Source organism: Dromaius novaehollandiae, chromosome 2 (assembly GCF_036370855.1).
Source record: "Dromaius novaehollandiae isolate bDroNov1 chromosome 2, bDroNov1.hap1, whole genome shotgun sequence".
Taxonomy (NCBI): Eukaryota; Metazoa; Chordata; class Aves; order Casuariiformes; family Dromaiidae; genus Dromaius; species Dromaius novaehollandiae.
This window is the reverse complement of record NC_088099.1, coordinates 166,793,155-166,810,786: the sequence shown is the minus strand read 5'-3', so window position 1 is coordinate 166,810,786 and position 17,632 is coordinate 166,793,155. Positions and strand designations below refer to the sequence as shown.

At 43.8% G+C, this 17,632-nt stretch overlaps 1 protein-coding gene across 10 annotated transcripts in view; it reads left to right on the top strand.

Moving 5' to 3' along the window:
• Positions 1 to 17,632, top strand: part of TSNARE1 (t-SNARE domain containing 1) — a 474,003-nt gene that overhangs the window by 59,425 nt on the left and 396,946 nt on the right. Inside the window, exon 1 of one of the 10 annotated variants that reach the window (XM_064507933.1) lies at positions 10,647 to 10,665. The exons of the other annotated variants lie outside the window; for them this stretch is intronic. The gene's annotated coding sequence lies outside the window, so the exon portion shown is untranslated. Of the gene's footprint in view, positions 1 to 10,646; positions 10,666 to 17,632 lie in introns of those variants that run through there. 10 annotated transcript variants of the gene reach the window in all.

Below are 17,632 nucleotides of genomic sequence, written 5' to 3'. Positions count from 1 at the left end.
CTTCTCTGTCCTTTGGCCACTTTCTCCGGCTCTTTTTTCTAGTTAGTGCAACAGTCCTCAGATTTCATTGAAACACCATCCTCCTCAATGAGATTTCCCCCTCCGTGGCCCTTAGTTCTTCTTTGGACTTTTGCTTTCTCCTTAGGACTGGAGAAAAGAGGTGAAATCCAGTCAAATGAAGAAACCGAGTGCTGGAAAGCTTCGCCAGCCTTGAAAACCTGGGCTTGGACAATGTTGGTTCCCAAATGCTTCTGCTGGAGGCTCGACTCCTGCTCCTGAGCCATGCTCCCGTGATGGATATCCGTTGGGCGCTGCTGGACTTGGGAACCGACTCAGTGGGGATTTTAGGAAGAAGGTGGTCAAAACACTGTTACTTGGCTGATCCACAGTTTGCTTGGACATGCTCTTCAGAGGAGGGTGGTCTTTGAGTGGTCTAGTTGACATAATTTCTTTTTCCTTTCACAACCACTCTCACACCTAACCTCTTTGATAGAGAGCTCGAATTTGTCTTCAGAGCTCTGTATTTACCATAAGCAATGCACGCTCTGCAGCTGTTATAGGGAAGCCATAATTAAGGGCAAACCACCGTAGTTTACTGTCTAAATTAACAGGTAATTGCACATGGTGAAAGAGGAAGGGGGCCTGGTAGCAGGGGGGACGTCTGTAGGCTGATGCATTATTTACAGAATAACCTCATCATTTTATTTTGCGATCTAATTATAAAAGAACAAGGGGAGGAAAAAATTGGGCAGTAATCAGAGTAGCTGACTCATGAAATTGAGAGGATAAACAGTTCTCTCCCTTTAAAGGAAAAAGAAAAAAAGTGTGTTTTGAAATTGCTTTGAGAGTTAATATTTACAGAATGTAAAACTGACAGAACTTCTTTTGTGTCATAACAAATCTTGATGCTGAAAAGCTTTCTGACTCTGCCATGCAGTTAAATCAGTTTGGCAGTGCTGTAGTAGGGTTTGCTAAGTATCTAATAGCCAAGGAGAAGTGCGTTGGGAGAGACCCATGCTATGAGCCCACCTGTAGTTTTCCCATGTTCACAAGAGTATCATGTCCCTTTAACGAGTGTAAAACAAAATCCCCATGACCTGTGAAAACTAACTTTGCTGTTTTCTGTCTTCTATGATTAAGTTCTTCTGTGGCTCTTTCCATGTTCTTGCTGCTGCTGTTCTGAAGAAGTACAGAGCTTTGGTGTAAAATGCAGCCCAGTCCTGCTTTTGCCTGAAAACCTCCAGGTCTGCTGACTGAAATTAATTGTACATTTATTTTAATATATAAAATATGTATGTCCAGCAGAGCTTTAGGTAACATAATAGCTTTACTGGTTGCACCTACTGTCCCCTTCCTGGTTAGAGGTTTAAAAGCCATGGGGCTGCTTTTTTCCCAACTTTCTTACACTTCATGCAAGAGATCTGCTGGGTGGATGCAGTTGTGTGAGATTTTCAATCCCACTGCTCATATGTTGACCTGGGAAGATAGGTCACCTATGGAAAGAACAGCAGTGAGTGTGAGAGAGAGAAGGAGAGGTAGGAGAGTGTCTCCGAGGTTTTAGACAACTGTATCAACTCTCTTATTTCTCAGTTGGCAAGAGTTTGGAGCCATCATGGATCCTCTTGCTGATAGTGGGTTTTTAAGCCTGTTTTCAAAGTCTCTTGTCTTCTGTATGTTATCATCCAATGTCCTAGATACCTTGTAATTGGGTTTATGATCAAGACAGAGCTATTTGAGGCACTGGAAGGTTACACCTTCATGGTCACATATACCAGTGTAGATCTTCGTGCTCCCCTTGTTGGACTGGCCCAACTCATGAGAAATGCCAGGGCTGTAAATAGTTGTTAGTTCAACAGGCACCTGTTCATCCACCTGTTCTTAAATGTGTCTTTGCTACTGCCAAGTTGAAGCATTCCTATTGCAGCATCGAAACAGTCTTATGTTGAAAAGAAGTCCTAGTCTGCTTGTGCTTTTTCATTTTTCTGATGGACGTATCTCCATTACTTGTTGACTGCAGGGAACCTTTCTAGCTCTTAGCCTGGGAGAGAGCTGCTTGCCTGACGTGTAAATGTAACCCTTACATTAGCGATTCTCCAAGTGTAGTCTGATGAAGTGTATTAAAAAACACACAGAACTTTTAATCAGTTTTTAAATGCTATAGTTCATTGCCAGCCCTGCACTCAGTGTGAGGGGAAGCAGCTCTTGGCAGCTGTGGATCAGGGCAGCTGTTCTGCCTGGATGTCTATGATGAAGCGCTATTTTATTAACTTCTTTTCTTTTGGATAGCAGCAGCAGCAGCAGCAGCACGTGCTCTGCGGGTTTAATTTTGCTCAGCCTCTCTGGGATGCAGAAGAGCCTTGGTGTAGCTTGGCTCCGTGTCTGAAGTGTTTTATCTCCTCCAGCTGAGGAAGAAAGGGCCGAGCAAGGTGGTCGAAGATGCTGAGGAAGATATTGTGAGCCAGGTGTGCAGCTGAAGCTGCAATCTGTAGTTATACACCTGGACAAACACTAATTGCTTGCACGAGTGAGGCTCTGTCCACCCCTTCACTTCCCTTCAGAGACTGGCACAGGGCACAGCGGTGTTTTGTTGTCTCCTTTACTTTCTGCTTGTGCATCACAGCTTGTCCACTTCTGCATTACAGTTGGATACAACATCAATTCATGTATAGGAGGAAAGACCCCAACTCCTATGGCAGGTCAAAGGCTCTAAAGCAGTGGACTTTTCTCTTTCTAAGCTAATTGCTAGTTTGCAGACCTATGACCATTGCCCAGTCTTCCCTATGTGCTCAGTGGAGACCTCTGGAATTTTTTTTTTTTCTTCTTTCCTCAAAGCAATCCATGGGCCTCCAGAGTGCCTGGGAATTAGAAGCTGGAAACCACAAGCTAAAGTTTCAGCGCTCAAAAGCTGGAAAAATGCCACTGGTTTTGGACTGGCGAGGTTATGTGTAAGCGTGCTTTGGTGCTTCCATAGTTGCTCAGGCTGTTGGTAGTGAGTGCTACCGATACCGATCGGCAGCCGATACCGTTGTTGTTTTCTCTTGCCGGTGCTCTCTTTGAGAACCTTGTTTAGGATTCGGCTCTTTGGATAGGCAAAGGACTTGCTGTTACAGCTGTGTTTGCTGCCGTGTCCTTAGAAGTCGGTGGGGAATGGTGTTGATAGAGCAGAATTTAAAGGGCCTTTTGAAATATTCATATTTTATAAGAATTCAAGTCATGGCTGAGCTCTGAAATATCATACAGAACCTAAACCATAGAAGTGGAGTGGCACCATAGCCAAAACTTTTTGGCTTTTGTTCTTGTTAAAAACAGCAAAGTAGTACTTGATCTTATACCAGGCCAGTGGAGCCATTGAACTAAAATGTGTTCCCTGCCCAGAAATTCGCCTTGGTGTGGTGGGGTTGAGTTACCAGGCTGAATGGCCAAAATGCAGGTGAGGGATGTAGAAGATTACTTTTTCCCCCATTCTGTGGCTGCAGCCCTTCTCTTGCCCCTGGGCTTCAAAACATTCTGGTGGTCATCGTTAGCTTAAAAAATTCTTGTTGCTTTCTGGTAGTAGTTGATCACTGCCTGGGAATCTGTCTTCACCTTCCCCCTGGTAGTTCATTGTGGGTTTGGCGCTTCCAGGTTGAGGTGGTAGCACGTCCAAGCGCTTGGCAATGGTTTGCCGGTAGACGTGTTGTGTACAATCACTTGTGGAGCTGTCTGACCCTTGTATGCTGACAGGTCTGCTTGCGTTGGCTACCAGCATTTGTCTCTTCTGTGGACTGTTAAATTCAGTGTAGTGGAAGTGTTAATCCTGACTGCGGTCACAAGGCAAAGAACAATCTGCTGATAAAAAGCACATGTAGCAGCTAGCTTGTGAAGCTGTGTTCAGGTCTGAAGATCAAATTTGTACATGATGCTGTTCATGTTTGCTCATTTTATGTGATGAAGTCCTATCTACCAGGCTGTGGAAAGGCTGGTTTTTATTGCCTCCTCCATCTACAGAACTTGCACAAGACAACTCCAGAGGATCCTCCTGTTTCTTCATCCATGGAACAGAGCTCCCATTAGAAACAAGGGTTTTCTTTGACTGTCATACATTGTGTGTAGGAAGAGCAGCCTGATTTCCTCCCACACCTCCCATCTGGGCTAAGCAACCCCTTTTGCTTGGACTTACCAAAGGAGATAGACACCCTCCCTCCCCCCCCGAGATCTCTCTCAAAACTGCGCAAGTTTGCAGTATATAGAGATATCACTTATTGAAGGCAAGTTATAGGCTGTAGCGCTGCAGGATCTTGGCAAGACTGATCCACAGCCCCAATTCAGCAAAGTTTTAAGTCTCCTTGACCCCCTGCATGTGCTGTTACTCCTGCCCATAAGGGCATTCCCTGCTGAATTGGGGCTCTGTGTTCCTGAAAAGTTTCCTGGGCCCTTTGAAAGCACCTTCTGTCCTTCCCTGTCATCTTCCGTCATGTGGTACCTTAAGCTATTTCTGTTTGGTGGCTTTTGTAAGAGCCGGACTCTCCTCTGTTCTTCTTTCAAGTCCAATTCACGCTGCGAAGGCTGAGCTGGAGGCAAGGTTGCTGCCAATTCTTGAAGTTTGTCCTTTGTGTCCAGGGCACATTTGTAAACGGTGACGTTTTGTTGGCTCCACATTCCTTGGAGAACAGGAGAGCTGTCCTGCCTGCAGGATTGCCTGTGCAAACTCAGCAAAATCTTGCCAAGCCCGTGCTGGCCTCATTTACCTGTTGAAAGCAATTTGGGAATTGCTGTGGGGGCTTCAGGATGGCACTTTGCCGGAGGAGTGAAGTCTGAATGCAGAGGCACTGGTGGCAGAGATCCCTACCTGAGCATGGAGAGTTAGTTAGGGAAAATAAAAAACATCCAGTTCCTTGCAGTTCTCCAGCACGGTTGTTCTATTAATGCTCCCGGCGGGGCTGAAAAAAATGTCTTTTTCTTATTTCTCTGATGGTCCCTTTTGGTTAGATCTGCCAGGAGAAGGGAAGCAGGGGCAAAGGGGGTGGGCTGACCTGAAGTATCTTCTATGAGGGCAAGTGTTTGGAGTGGAAAATTACGCCATCTCCTGTGCTTCATGGATGGGTAGGCTGAAATGTGAAAGGGTCGATGGACACTGTGCACTCCTGAGCCAGTAGAGGACTCCGAATAATATGCTAGGTTTTGTCTTTGTGTGCCTAGGTTTGTATTTTGTAATTAAACTCTTTCAACCCCAGGACCACAAGCATCGTTCCGGCTGGGTGGTGCTCTGAGTCCAGTTGTGGATTGTATCACAGTGAAGGACCCAAGCCATAAAACCGTCCCGGTTGCCCTGGACGGAGCCTGAGTGTCTCTGACTCGTGCTCCGCTCCCCGAGGAGAGTGTGCTGGGTTCATGGTGCCGCACGGGAAATGGGTACGCTCATGGTTGGAGAGCTGGCCTGAAGTGCTCTTCCACATCCATTTTGGCAGGATTTGTTTGTGGTGTTTGGATGATGCATGAAGTTTGGAAGCATTTGACTGAACGATGAGTTTTGCCTCTGAAAGGGAGTTTTTGGGTATGAACAAACCTATGCAAGTCTCTGTGTTGGGATAGTTGGAAGGAAAAGTAAATGTATAGCTTATAATAGAAAATCTTTTACATGAGGAGCTTATCCTCCCCTCACTCCAATTTCTGAGGTGTGACAAGCTTGAAAGCTAAAAACCTCTTTGACTGCAGAGCGGACATGACACGGCAAATACGTTTTTGAAAAATAAAGAACAATCACGGTGTTATCGAAGGGAAAATACTACTTTTGATACACTACTAAAGGAAATCCTACTATTGCATTGTTTTTCAGCAGCAGTTATAGAATTTACTGCATTGTTAATGTACTGAAAGAAAACTGCAATAAATTAAAGTCCCTGTAGCCAACCACACTAGTACTACAGAAATGCTCATATTTATGAGAGTGGTCAAACATCCAATGGTGTCCACAGATGTATGGCGGTGTTTACAGTGGTCCATAGCACTGCGTGATTTATCGCAGAGTACTACACAGCAAGCTATAATGTGCATTGTAATTAGTGTAATGTACCCAGTAATAGCTGTGAAATAAATTCTGCGCTGAAACTTGCAGCCTCAAAACACAGGATCTGATATGGATTCCGCTGAAATAGAGGGGAGAAAAATCATCTAACATCTCCAGAGCTGTGAAGTGGAGTTTATAGTAGACTGTATGTAAGCAATGTGTCTGTGAATTAGCTCAGTGTTGTTCTGGCTCCTGTGGTCGTCTTTCATTTTTGAAGACGAGAATGTTGTCTGCTGTTTCTGTGCTGTGGTGGAGGACGTTGCATTGGGTTGCGGGTGCCTAACATACAGGTTCCACCTGTGGAAGCAAAAGAACAAAACAAATCAATGCCTTTCCCTCCTGTCTCTGGGCCTGAAGCAAGCAAATAATAAAACTATGAGGGAAAGAGAAGAGTTGCTGAGCAGTCCTTTAGCCTACCAGTGTGTGCAGGTAATGGGAGGGAGCAGTCACTGCAGACTCCTCTCTCCTGGCTTCCCAGGCATCTCAGTGGGAGAGGAGTTTGGGGCAAAAAATGTCTGTAGCTGTCCTGTTGGGTCTTCCTTTCCTGCCATCAAGCAGGGCTTGTAGCTTTTCTCTGCCCCACGGGCTCATTCTTCCTCTGTGAGCCCTTTTCATGAGAAATACCAGTATCTCTGATAGCCTCTACCTAAGGGAAGGTGGGAACGGGAAACGCTTAGCGATTAGTTTAGTTGACTAACACTGCATCTCCACTTGCACCCTCTTGGTGTAGCTCTTTTTATCATTTGGTAGTTTTAGAGAGGGACAAGTGAAAACTATCCTTTCAAGCCCTGTGGGCATCATCTTGTTCCTTGGCTTGGTTGCAGCTTGTGTACTGGAAAACATCCGTTTTGGGTGGGAGTGGGTCACCAGTTAGACTTGCAGAACATATTTTGAGGCATTGCTGAATGATGCGGCCGAAGATCGGTCATTTAGGACTGCCAATGCTCCCAGTTTGTGGATGAGGAATCTGGCTCCCAAATTGCTTTCACTATGGAGCTGTGTCAGGAAGGACTAAGCTCAGACCTTTGGGCTTTGCTTCCCCACAGAAGTGGCCTCTGAGTGTTCTGGAAATTTTCTAGTTGTGGTGGAATGGGCTTATGGGCTTTTCCAGGACAAAACGTCATTTCTAAGGCTAGTGCTGTCTTTTTACTCTCTCTTTTTTTGTCTCGTCTCACTTTCTAGCTTCTCCATAGATCATGAGTATTTGACTGGGGGTGGAAGAGTCAAACCAAACCAAATTTATTTTGTCTGTCAAATCTCCTCTTTGTAATATTCTTCTCTATGTAAAAGATGACACTAAATAAATCTCTCAGTTATGTTAGCTGTTCTGCTTGCAGTGACTTTTGCTCAATGATCATTATTTTTCATTTGGTTGCATGTTATTTTTTTAATGTGTTTTCAAATATATCACTAGATAACAATATTTATGCAGGAGGAGATTCTCCTTGCATTTGAAGATCTCAGTGCAGATGTGAATTCACATGGCCTTTCTCTAACCTTTTGTAGTCATGTAGTACTGCTTTTATAGCTAGGGTTACTAGGGGAAGGAGCTGAGCAACAGTCAAGGATGAGGAATGAGCATCCTAACTCTCTTTCAAGACAGCACTCGTTTTCGTGTTGCAGAATGGGAGGTGGCTTCTATGTTCTTTTTGAAGCAATACATTTGTGAATGTTTCCAAATATCCTTTGCTTTGTGTTCAGAGTCTGTAACTGGTCTTTCCCTCTGCTGTTTGTTTGCCTTTTCGGGTTCTCCATCATCTTTGTGATGGACTGAGAAAGTGAGTGGATGGTTGTAAGTGAAGTGAACCGAAACACAAATTCTTCCAAATGTTATTCCACTGGTGTAGTTCTTTTTTCCCCTGCATTCTGAAATTCTAGTACAAGCCCTTCCATATTGTCATATTTAACTTTAAGGGACTCTTTAAAATCCTTTGCATTTGTAGAGTTTCTGATTCGAGCAAAGAAAGTATGGATATGATTGACACTCTGATCTGAACAGAGTGAACTACTGTCTTTTAATACTTTTTTTTTTCTTTTTTAATAGTAAAGACCTTGCAGGACCTTCTCATTTTCTCTTGTTTAATGTTAACTCTGTGATTTGGGTGCTGTTCTCTAAAGATTGGAGGAAGTGATTTTTCTTTGAGAGACTGTTGGGAGAGCTGACTAATGGCAAAGACCGAATAGAAGGACTCGGAGCAAAGGTGGATCCATGGGGCAAGAGAACACAGGGGCCAGTGATTTAATCCCCACTTGGTTTCCTGGAAGGTCGTTTCATGGATAAAGGGCTGAACCAGTAGATTTTAAGCTTGAACTCAGTGAAGGGCCTAAATATGAATCTGAATGTGAGTCAGCAGTGTCATTGTGCTAGAGAAGGTCAGCCATATGTTGTATTTATGAAAATGCAGCCAGCAGGTCCTGGGAAGTGATCGTCTCCCTCTCCTTGACACTTGTGAGACTGCATTTGGACATTATGTGCAGTTTTGGGCTGCCCAGTACAAGAAAGAAACTGGTATAGTAGAGTGAGTCCAGTGGAGATCACCAAGCCCCCCAGTTCAGGGGGCTGGAGCCTAAGACGTGAGAGGAGAGGTGGTGAGAACTGAGTTTATTCAGCCCGGAGATGAGGTGGCATAGAGAAAACCTTGTTGTTGTCTGCAGCTACCTAACGGGACTGTGTAGAGGAGATGGAGCCAGACTCCTCTCAGAGGTGCACAGTGAGAGGAGGAGAGGCAACGGGCACAACCTGGAACATGGGAAATTCCAATGTATAAGGAAATTTTTTTCACCATGATGGTGTTTGAAGACTGGAACAGGGTCCCAAAAAGGCTCTGAGGTTTCCATCCTTGTAGATGCTAAAAGCTTTACTGGACAAGACCCTGAGCAACGTGCTTCAATTGGACCTGCTTCGAGGAGGATGTCAGATTAGACATCTTCAGAAGTCCTTTCCAGCCTAAATTATTCTGTGATTCTATGATTGTCTTATGTTAGGTGTGATTTTCAGGATGTTCTTGCACCTGGATCTTCAGAGATTTGCCCCATGTTCAATGGGAAGATGCTGGTTTCCAGAACTCCTCTGATGGTAACCATGAAAATTTTCCTTCTTCCCGTTCTTTGCTTAAGCTATTGAACAGATTTATTTCTTGAACAGTTACTCCCAGACTAGGAGTTTCAGTTCTCTAAGTAGGATTGCAAGCTGGGTGAAACAGCCATTGTCAGAAGAATGAGACAGCAGTCAGAAAGTGGGTTATGGACACGGAGGAGATATCTGGGAAGTGCTGATGTGCAGTACCAATCATATGCTTGCTACTCTACAATACATAAAATTCCCCCTGCCCCAAGACCCTTGCAGTCAAATGATGTTAGCAGTGGGGTAGACTTCACGTGTGTCCCATTGAGCTTTTTTCTGAGTGCTGGCTGCGTTTGAATTTCTAGGTCTAAAAAACCTCTCCTAGTGGGATTCTTCCCCCTACGCCCCAACACCAAGGGTGATACCAGTTTCCGTAGGATGGCAAGCAAAAATCTTAAGAGATACCAGCCTTTCAAGATGTCTCAGCTATCGTGAAGATGAACTGATCTCCTAAAGGTGTTACAACTCAAATCCGGAATTGGAAACTGCAAGATTTTCATAGGATTTTTCCATTCTCCTGCAATAACTGATTACTGCTGCTATAATCAAAGGGGTTATATGACACAAATCCAAACATGTGGAGACCTTTGCTCATCTTTAGTAGTCTGCTGTCCAATGCCATGGTGGAATAAATGTCCCTCTTTTTGGAAGAAACTTTTCTTAGTTGGATTGACGGAGTAGGAGCGTTTTAGCATGCACATGTTTTAAGATGGGTTTGGAATATTTGGTGGCCACTAACCTATTTTATTTATTAATAAAAGCTGCTGTTCATCTTCCTGTGACCAAGCCCCATGGTTGGATTTTTGTTTTTATTTTGCCTTGAGGCACAGTAGTCCTTTTCTTAGATCTGCCAGTAGCAATGAAATTAAGTATATTCAGTGGGGTACAGTGGCCATGTAGTTACTGCTCATAGCAATCTGACTCTGCTTGTGTCCAGCTGTCATAGTATCTATCCCAGTATGTCCAAAATTTGATAGCTCTGTATTTGCTTCCTTCTGACCTTGGATATTTGTTTTTTTAAGTAGTCAGCCTTTCCTTTTTCTTTTAACTTTACCTGGAGCATTGGGAAGAAGTGGTATGAACACAGAAGTATTGTGTCTTGACTAGATGTTTGGCAGGTCTTTATTAGTCTTTTCAGTGTCATTCCACTGATGTGAGCCAAGGATCAGAATCTAGGTTATTTTAGGGGACTGGTAAGACAAAATATAAGCTACTTCAATTCCCTTTCTTTCTCTGTGTATGCACAGGCTACATTGTGGAAGCTGGTGGAATTATATCTCTTAACAATATAGCCTTTCATCTTTTTCAAACTGTAATATATATATAATACGACTGGTTGGTTTATTACGTTTTTGTAGCTGTCAAATTTTTCTGAAGATTAGACTGGGAGGAAAAATGCCCTTGGAGTGAGATCTATGAAGGTGTGAAATAATCTCTGAAGAGAGGCACTGGAAGAGCTGTGGCTTGAATTACTGCAAAGCAAGTGGTCCAAAGGGTAAGAAATATTGCCGGGGGTAGGGGGGGGACATGACTATCTCGGCTACCTGGGTGGAATGGATCAGCTCATGTCAGGGGTCGCACTCTTCGGATCCAGATGCTTGCAGGATAGATAGGTCCTGCTGTGAGGAGAATCCTCCATTGCAGAGGAGTCTGTTGGATTCACAACGTCTTTGAGGAACGTTTTTCAACTATTTTTTTAATGTGATTTTATGCTCAAAAGCAATCAACTTGAAAGTAGTATGGGCTCACGAGGGTATTTCTGGGTGTCCATTTTCTCATTCCTGTGGCTGGAGTGGACCTGTGCAAGGATTTAAGGGATTATGTAGGTGGTCTTATGGGTACTGTGTTGGGGCCAAAATGGAGGGACCAAGTGCTGGCTGGTGTGATACAGCTCCTGAAAGCAAGAGCTGGGAATGCTTTCCAACTCCTAAATCTTTCCTGATGGGCACCTACCTTTAACTCTGTTTTTGCAGAATCTGTGAAGACACACATTATGCTCCCCAAAACCTACTCCTGCAAAGATTGTCAGATTTTTTTTTTCTTTTTTCCTCCATTTCCTGGGGAAAAAATGTCTTTTCGCAGGTGATGGGAAAGTGGGGAATAAATGCTGCAACAGCAACTTTGGAAGATTATCCCTACAAATGGTAGAGGGAAATTTTAGTGGGCATCTTGGTGGAGCCTTGGGCTTCATTTGTGGGTTTGTACAAATGCATGCAAGAAGTCATGTCTTTTATAAAGAACTTGCAGTCCAGTTCTGCTTTTCTCTGGCAAAGCTAAATATATTGTAGTGTCTTCGAGACCTCTTTTCTGTGTGCCAGAGAATTTTCTGTTCTTTATACATTGCTCCATTTTGCCGCAGAGGGCTTCCTTTGAATCATGCAAGACCTGATTAATCCCTTATTCCCATATAGATGTGAATCCTGGCTGGATCAGTTCATCACCGTATTTTAGGCTAATAAATTGAGCTCCGTGCAGGTTATTGCGTGGGGTTCTTCCAGAGAAAATCCTCACTGTGTAAAAAGGTTAATTTTGCTTTTTGTGATTATTAAAGATCTGGGACACCATTTGCAAGAATATGTACTGGATGCTTTTTATAACCATATTCTCCCAAAAGTTGTTTAGTTCTCTGTGTTGGTTGATCTCTTATCTGTTACCTTCACTGCAAAAAGTGTATTGTTGCATTTCAGTGATAACCTTAGGCTTGTATATCTAAAGCAGTATTGCTTTAAGTTTCTGTAGTGCCTTTCATCATAGCATCTCCAGCAGCTTTGCAAAAGTACTGGAAAGTAGGTCAGTGTTATTCTCATTTGTATTATAGATGCTGAGTCTTTAGGTTTCTCCTCAACCAATTCTTTGTTGTTTGCAAGTGTCTCTGGCTGCGGACAAGTTGCCGATTTCTCAGCTTCATGGTGCAGTTACAAACTTCCCCCTCCTTTCGCCTGTGCAATGATAAACCACTTCTGAGGTCTTTGAGGAGAGGCCTGCTGCCATATAAGCTGATACCTAATCTGCAGTGTGTTTACTTGTTCTCTACAATGTACCTTCATTTCTTGTCCGCAGGATGGTTCAGCACTGGGTAGAGGGGAAATCGGAATACGAAAAATTATCTTAAATGCAGCAATTAAATTTAACCGCTTCTCTGTTTTTATTTTTTTCCTCCATTTTGTTATTTTTTAAATTAACGTTGTTCAGGAGAGCCCAATATATCTGTTACAAACAATGCAGCAATGCCGAAGGAAGGGTTGCATCAGTCCTATCGTAACTCGTGAGCAGTCTTGTCTAATTCGTTGCCTTTACCAAAGGACTCCAAATATTGTTTTGAACAGTTAACCCAGGAGCCGTCTGCCTCTATCACATTCGCACTGGAAGTACCCTTATCCTTCATGAATGGGCTGCCATTAAATTCAGCTTGCCCCCCACCTCTCTCCACAACCCCCCACCCATTTCTCCTTCTGTCTTGCTTGCATATTGCAAGGATCTTCAGCAGAAGTAAAGCAGCAGTCTTCTTTCCCTGGAGATCACAAGTGAAAAAGCAGAAAATAACTTGCTTATGGCAAACATCATCCCCAAAAGATCACTATTCCTGAGAATTTCTCTTGAAACGATGCACATATTCACGCTAAACTGTTGCAGAGTACTGGATATTTTTCACCTCTAAAGAAAATGGGTATGTGTAAGTGGGCTTAGGTTTATTGCAAGGTGAGATCTGTGGTGTGCTCTTCACTGGTCTTGGGCGAAGAGCTGGAAAGCAATGTTTTTGGCATATTTAGCCCCTGGCTAGACAAAATACAGGAGGTGGTGTTCTGAGGAGTAGTTTTGAGTGGTCCTTGACTAGGCAGATGTATATAATGGTGCTGTGGACCCTGCTGGGTGTCCACAAGAATGATCCCCAAGAACATCTACTCCAAGACCTTCTCTTCTTTTCCCACCTGATGTACGCTACTAAGCACTCGATTACCCTCTAAAGGAAAGAAGAGAGTGTTGCTATACATGTCCCATGAACTTGAGATAACAGAGATCTTGTTAGATGAAGGATGAACTTAGAAGGTAGATCATGCAAACAGCCCACCCATTTTGCCCTGCCCCTAAGTAATTGTTGCTTGACTCATCTGGGGAGAACGTGTGCTGGAGGAATGTCTGACTTGAAATCTGGCAGCCAGCCTAGATTTACAAGGCCGGTCTTCTCTCCTCTGTTAGGCTGAAGGTGGAAGGTTCATGAGGCTCTGTTGGAAACCCAACCATGGTCCATCATGGCAGAAGGCCGTAAAATTAGAGCTGTGTCTTGTCATCTAATGGGATGTTTATAGGTGCCTCCAGTTTTTTTTTTTTTCTTTTTTTTTTCTCCTGCTCTTTATCATGCCTTTTCTGAGAGACCTGGAAAATAGTTGGAGGACGGCGTGGCACAGGTTGTCCAAATGGGTTAAAATCAGTGCTTCTGGTCTCAGGCTGTGCCACTGATTATTCTGATGGGCTACCTTAGTGTCTGTTGCCTCTTTTCTCCTCTTTAGCGTATGTTTTGAGAGAAGGTCTTTGGTTGTGGAGAACTGAGGATATGAACTTCAGAGAGCTCTGAAATTGCACAGAAAGCTACTTCGCAAGTGTGATGTCTGATCTAGTATGTTTGTGTGAGCAGCAGGGCAAAAGTAGAAAATACTGGACCTTGGATTACTTTAGGGACTAATGGGAGTTTGTTACTGTCCGTGTCTCTTTCCTGAGTAGCTCGTAAGCCTCTTCCTCCTTTCAGTATAGGAGAGGTCAGTAGTTGGGGAACACTCTTTAGGAAAGATGTGCTTTTCTCTTTCAAGTGGGAATAGCTTGTGATAACACTTTTCTGGAACATGCCTAAAGAGCTATCTGTGGGATCAACACTAACACATGTGCAGTGGTAACACTAGATAAGTGGCTTGTCGTGTCTCCAAGGGTAAGTTCTCATATTCTCCAACAGAGTCCATCAGGATTTCCCCCCCTTCAGTGCCTTTCTTTCATCCACTGAACTGATTGCAATGCAAGCTTTTCTGGCAGTGTATTGTTTTACCAGAGGGATAGTTGGTTTTCCTTGATATGGTCTTTTGCTCACTAGCTTTGCCTGTGTTTTTCTTCTCCTTCTGTTACCTTCTTCTCCTCCTGCCTGTTACCCAGTGCCTTTCTGTGGCTGGGTTGTTCAGTGCTATTCATAGCATTCCTGGAGCTGGGAATGGAGATAACCAGTGAAAGCTGGATATTGCCATCTTTGGTCTAAACTGTCTTTTCACAGCTCTAGGTCGCTGTGTCCTGTTACTTCCAGATTTCTCATTGCAACCACTCTTTTATTATGCGTCTGTTGACACTATTCGACAGAGCTTCATTGACTTCCTTTTCCAAGGAAAGAGCTACAGGATCTGGCTTCTCTGATCCTGTCTGCAGACAATAGTGAGATTGAATGTTGAGACCATTTGCGCTCTCTACCTTACCTGTATGAGGCTATCAGCTTATGGGAGAGCTGATCATCTTCTGCCCCTGAAGCATTAAATATACTGGTAGTGTTTATCTCGATCTCCTTGCCTTTCCTCCTGGGCTGGTAACCCCACGTTGTGACATGCCTCTGTGCTGGGATTGTTTTTTCTTCTCCTTCTTATCAAACTGATGCTGGTTTTACTTTGTATGTGATCTAGAGGGGCTACAAGGAAAAGTTTACAGTGATTAAAGAATTCAGCTGGAGTAAGAGCTGAAAAATTTATCTCATTATCCCTCCTCCCACGTTCCTCCAAAAAGGCGTGGGGGCAGCTCTGAAATACTTCCTACATGGAAACAGCCAGGTCTCCCGTCAAACTGCATAGTCGTAGACATCAGCTTTCCTTGCTGTTTTGGGTACTTCCTAGAAGAAGACCTAACCCAAGCTCTATGGCTGCCTCTTTCTTAATTTCATAGTCAATGAATCCATTCATCCATCCATCCATCCATCCATCCTTCTAGGGAGTTCTAAATCCCTTTAAAATTTCACATATTAGATTGCTGGGCACAAAAACCTGCTGTTACAGTGTATTCTGAAAAATACACTAGTATTTGTACATACAAAATACAGAGTAGTCCACAGGACACAGGCTGAAAAACACCGAGATAAAGTACTTTGAAGTGAAGTGGAAAACATCTGCCGCTCTCAGTGAATTTTGGTATAGGCCCCTGTTGCCTGTAAATAGTTGTATGCCATTGCTTGCAGCGAGGTTGGAAAGTTGGGCTCCAAATGCGTTCCTGAGAAGCAATCTGTTTTATTTTCTGGCCAAAAGATGTCAATGTCTATTCCATTTTTGGTCCATTTCTGCTGTTCCTAGAAGGAGTGATGATGTGTTAATTCCCAGAACATGCACTTGCTGAGGATTGCAAAGGCGTGACATCTACTGATGCATCAAAATGTCCCTGTTAAGCACTAAAATGTGCTTTGTTTGGATGTGAATATTAGAATCGTTTTTTTTTCTCCCTCTTCCCCTAAGATCAAAGTGCTTCAGAGAATTATAGTTCTACACAACTGCAGCTCTGTTCTTTAATTTGAATGATAAATAACTAAATCTAGATAAATTTGCTTTTCGTATCACAGAGTTGCAGTTGCCTTTGAGGTGGGACATACCAATATAAATTAATAACCCTTGCAATTATATCTAATCCCTTTGGAAGCAGAATGAGTGAAAATAGGAAAAGAAAAAGTGAAACATCCAGCCTGTTTTTAAAGATGTGGTAGGCGGCTCCTGTCCATCCTTTGTGTGCAGTTACTGTCTTGGTCATTAATAGTTGTTCATGATGGTACTTCTGAGCAACAAGTCTAATGTAGCTTTTTAATTAATGTAGTAATATATGTGTGAAGGTCAACAGTGCTACACTGGAAACAATATAGATCATACCCTTTCAAAGGACTGCAAGATAGGGTTGCAAACGAGTCAGATTTATGTCTTGAAAAATAATCATCTTTGCAGGCAAAAGAGGGTGGTGCCTGCGGGGAAACTCCATCCATGGCAAACCTGCTGTTGTAAAAACTCAGCACTTGTTTTAAAAGACATAATTCTGTGCCAAAAAGCTATTGCTCTCAAGTAGTTTAAGAGTTGGGGTTCTTTTTTTTCTGTTTTAAATCAATTAGCAGAATAAAAATGTCACGGCTATATATAGGCTGTAGAAACTCAATGTTGGCTTTCAACAGGATGTTCTAGGAGAGCACAGCTAGGGATGGAGCTGGTGAAGGAGGCGGCTGGGTGTGGAGCTGCCTGTTGGAAACAGCCAAATCCAGCCTCTGATTATTATCTTTTTTTTTCACTGTATTACGTCACCGTTCCCCAAACCTCAGTTCCTCTGTCCTTTGTGCTCTGTATCCCATCACTCTATTTAAATAGCATCTGCACGGCGTTGAGGGGAATGGGGAGGTGGAGAGATCCATGCTTGAGTTGCCTGAACACCTTTGGAGTTGCCTTTTTTTTTCAGAGCACGCACACTCAGCCCGGAGTTATCTATCAAGAGAGATGCTTCAGGGCTGGCTGAGTATATAACGCCCGTGTTGTTATTTCATCTCTGCTTTTTAATCCCTGTTTTGGAAGGTTTGTTCTGCGGTTCAGTGCCATGGCTTTTCAACTGCACAGCTACCTTCGCGTGACGGCATGCAGATGGGCTCGAGGACAGATAGTGAGGGCTGTTGCAGCCCTGTGCCATTCTCACCCTGCCAATAATCCACATATTTTGCTCTTTCTACCCAACTCCTCCTCATCCCTGCTTTTTGCCCCTAGCAGGATTAGTATCCCTGCTCCTAACTGAAGCAGACACCAACTCTCTTTTATTTGCTGGCTCAATAGAGTTGTCTGCCTGCTAGTCCGTCTCTGAAGTAATTGCACAGCACTTTGCGCAGTGTCAAGCATCCATGTGGCATGTGAAATCTTTCTTGCTTGCCTTTAAAGAGGCTGTTGCTGGGCTTGTCTGGCTGGTTGGCTGCCATGGGAAGCAGAGCTGGACAGGCGTGGGATGTGCTCGCAGCTCGCTGCGGGACTTGTCTGCGGAGAAGCTGGTGCTGGCAGCGAGCAGTTAGGATTAGCCTCTCTGCAACTGCAAACCTGCTCGGGGGAGACGGTGATTCCTGAAAGAGAGGAAGGGAGGAGGAATCCATATTTACTGAATGTAGAGAGAAAGCACGGCGATGGTGCGGGGCTGTGGGAGGCTGTGCAGCGCAGCCTCATCCTGCTGCTCCGGATCAAGCAGGCGACTAGAACTGGGGTGTTGAGATGCTGCAACACCAACAGCTGGATTATATGGGGACACCCAGGCAGAGGCCAGTTCCTATGTCCGCATAAGTAACTTTTCTTTTCTTTTTCTTTTCCTCTCTTTTTTTTTTCCCCCTGAGACGACTTCTTTGCCTCCCAAGCACAACATTTGTTTGGCAGTGTTTCGGAGGCAGAAATATGCAGATGTGATTTCACATCTGGAGAGCTCCGTAATTATGTGTTTACATACTT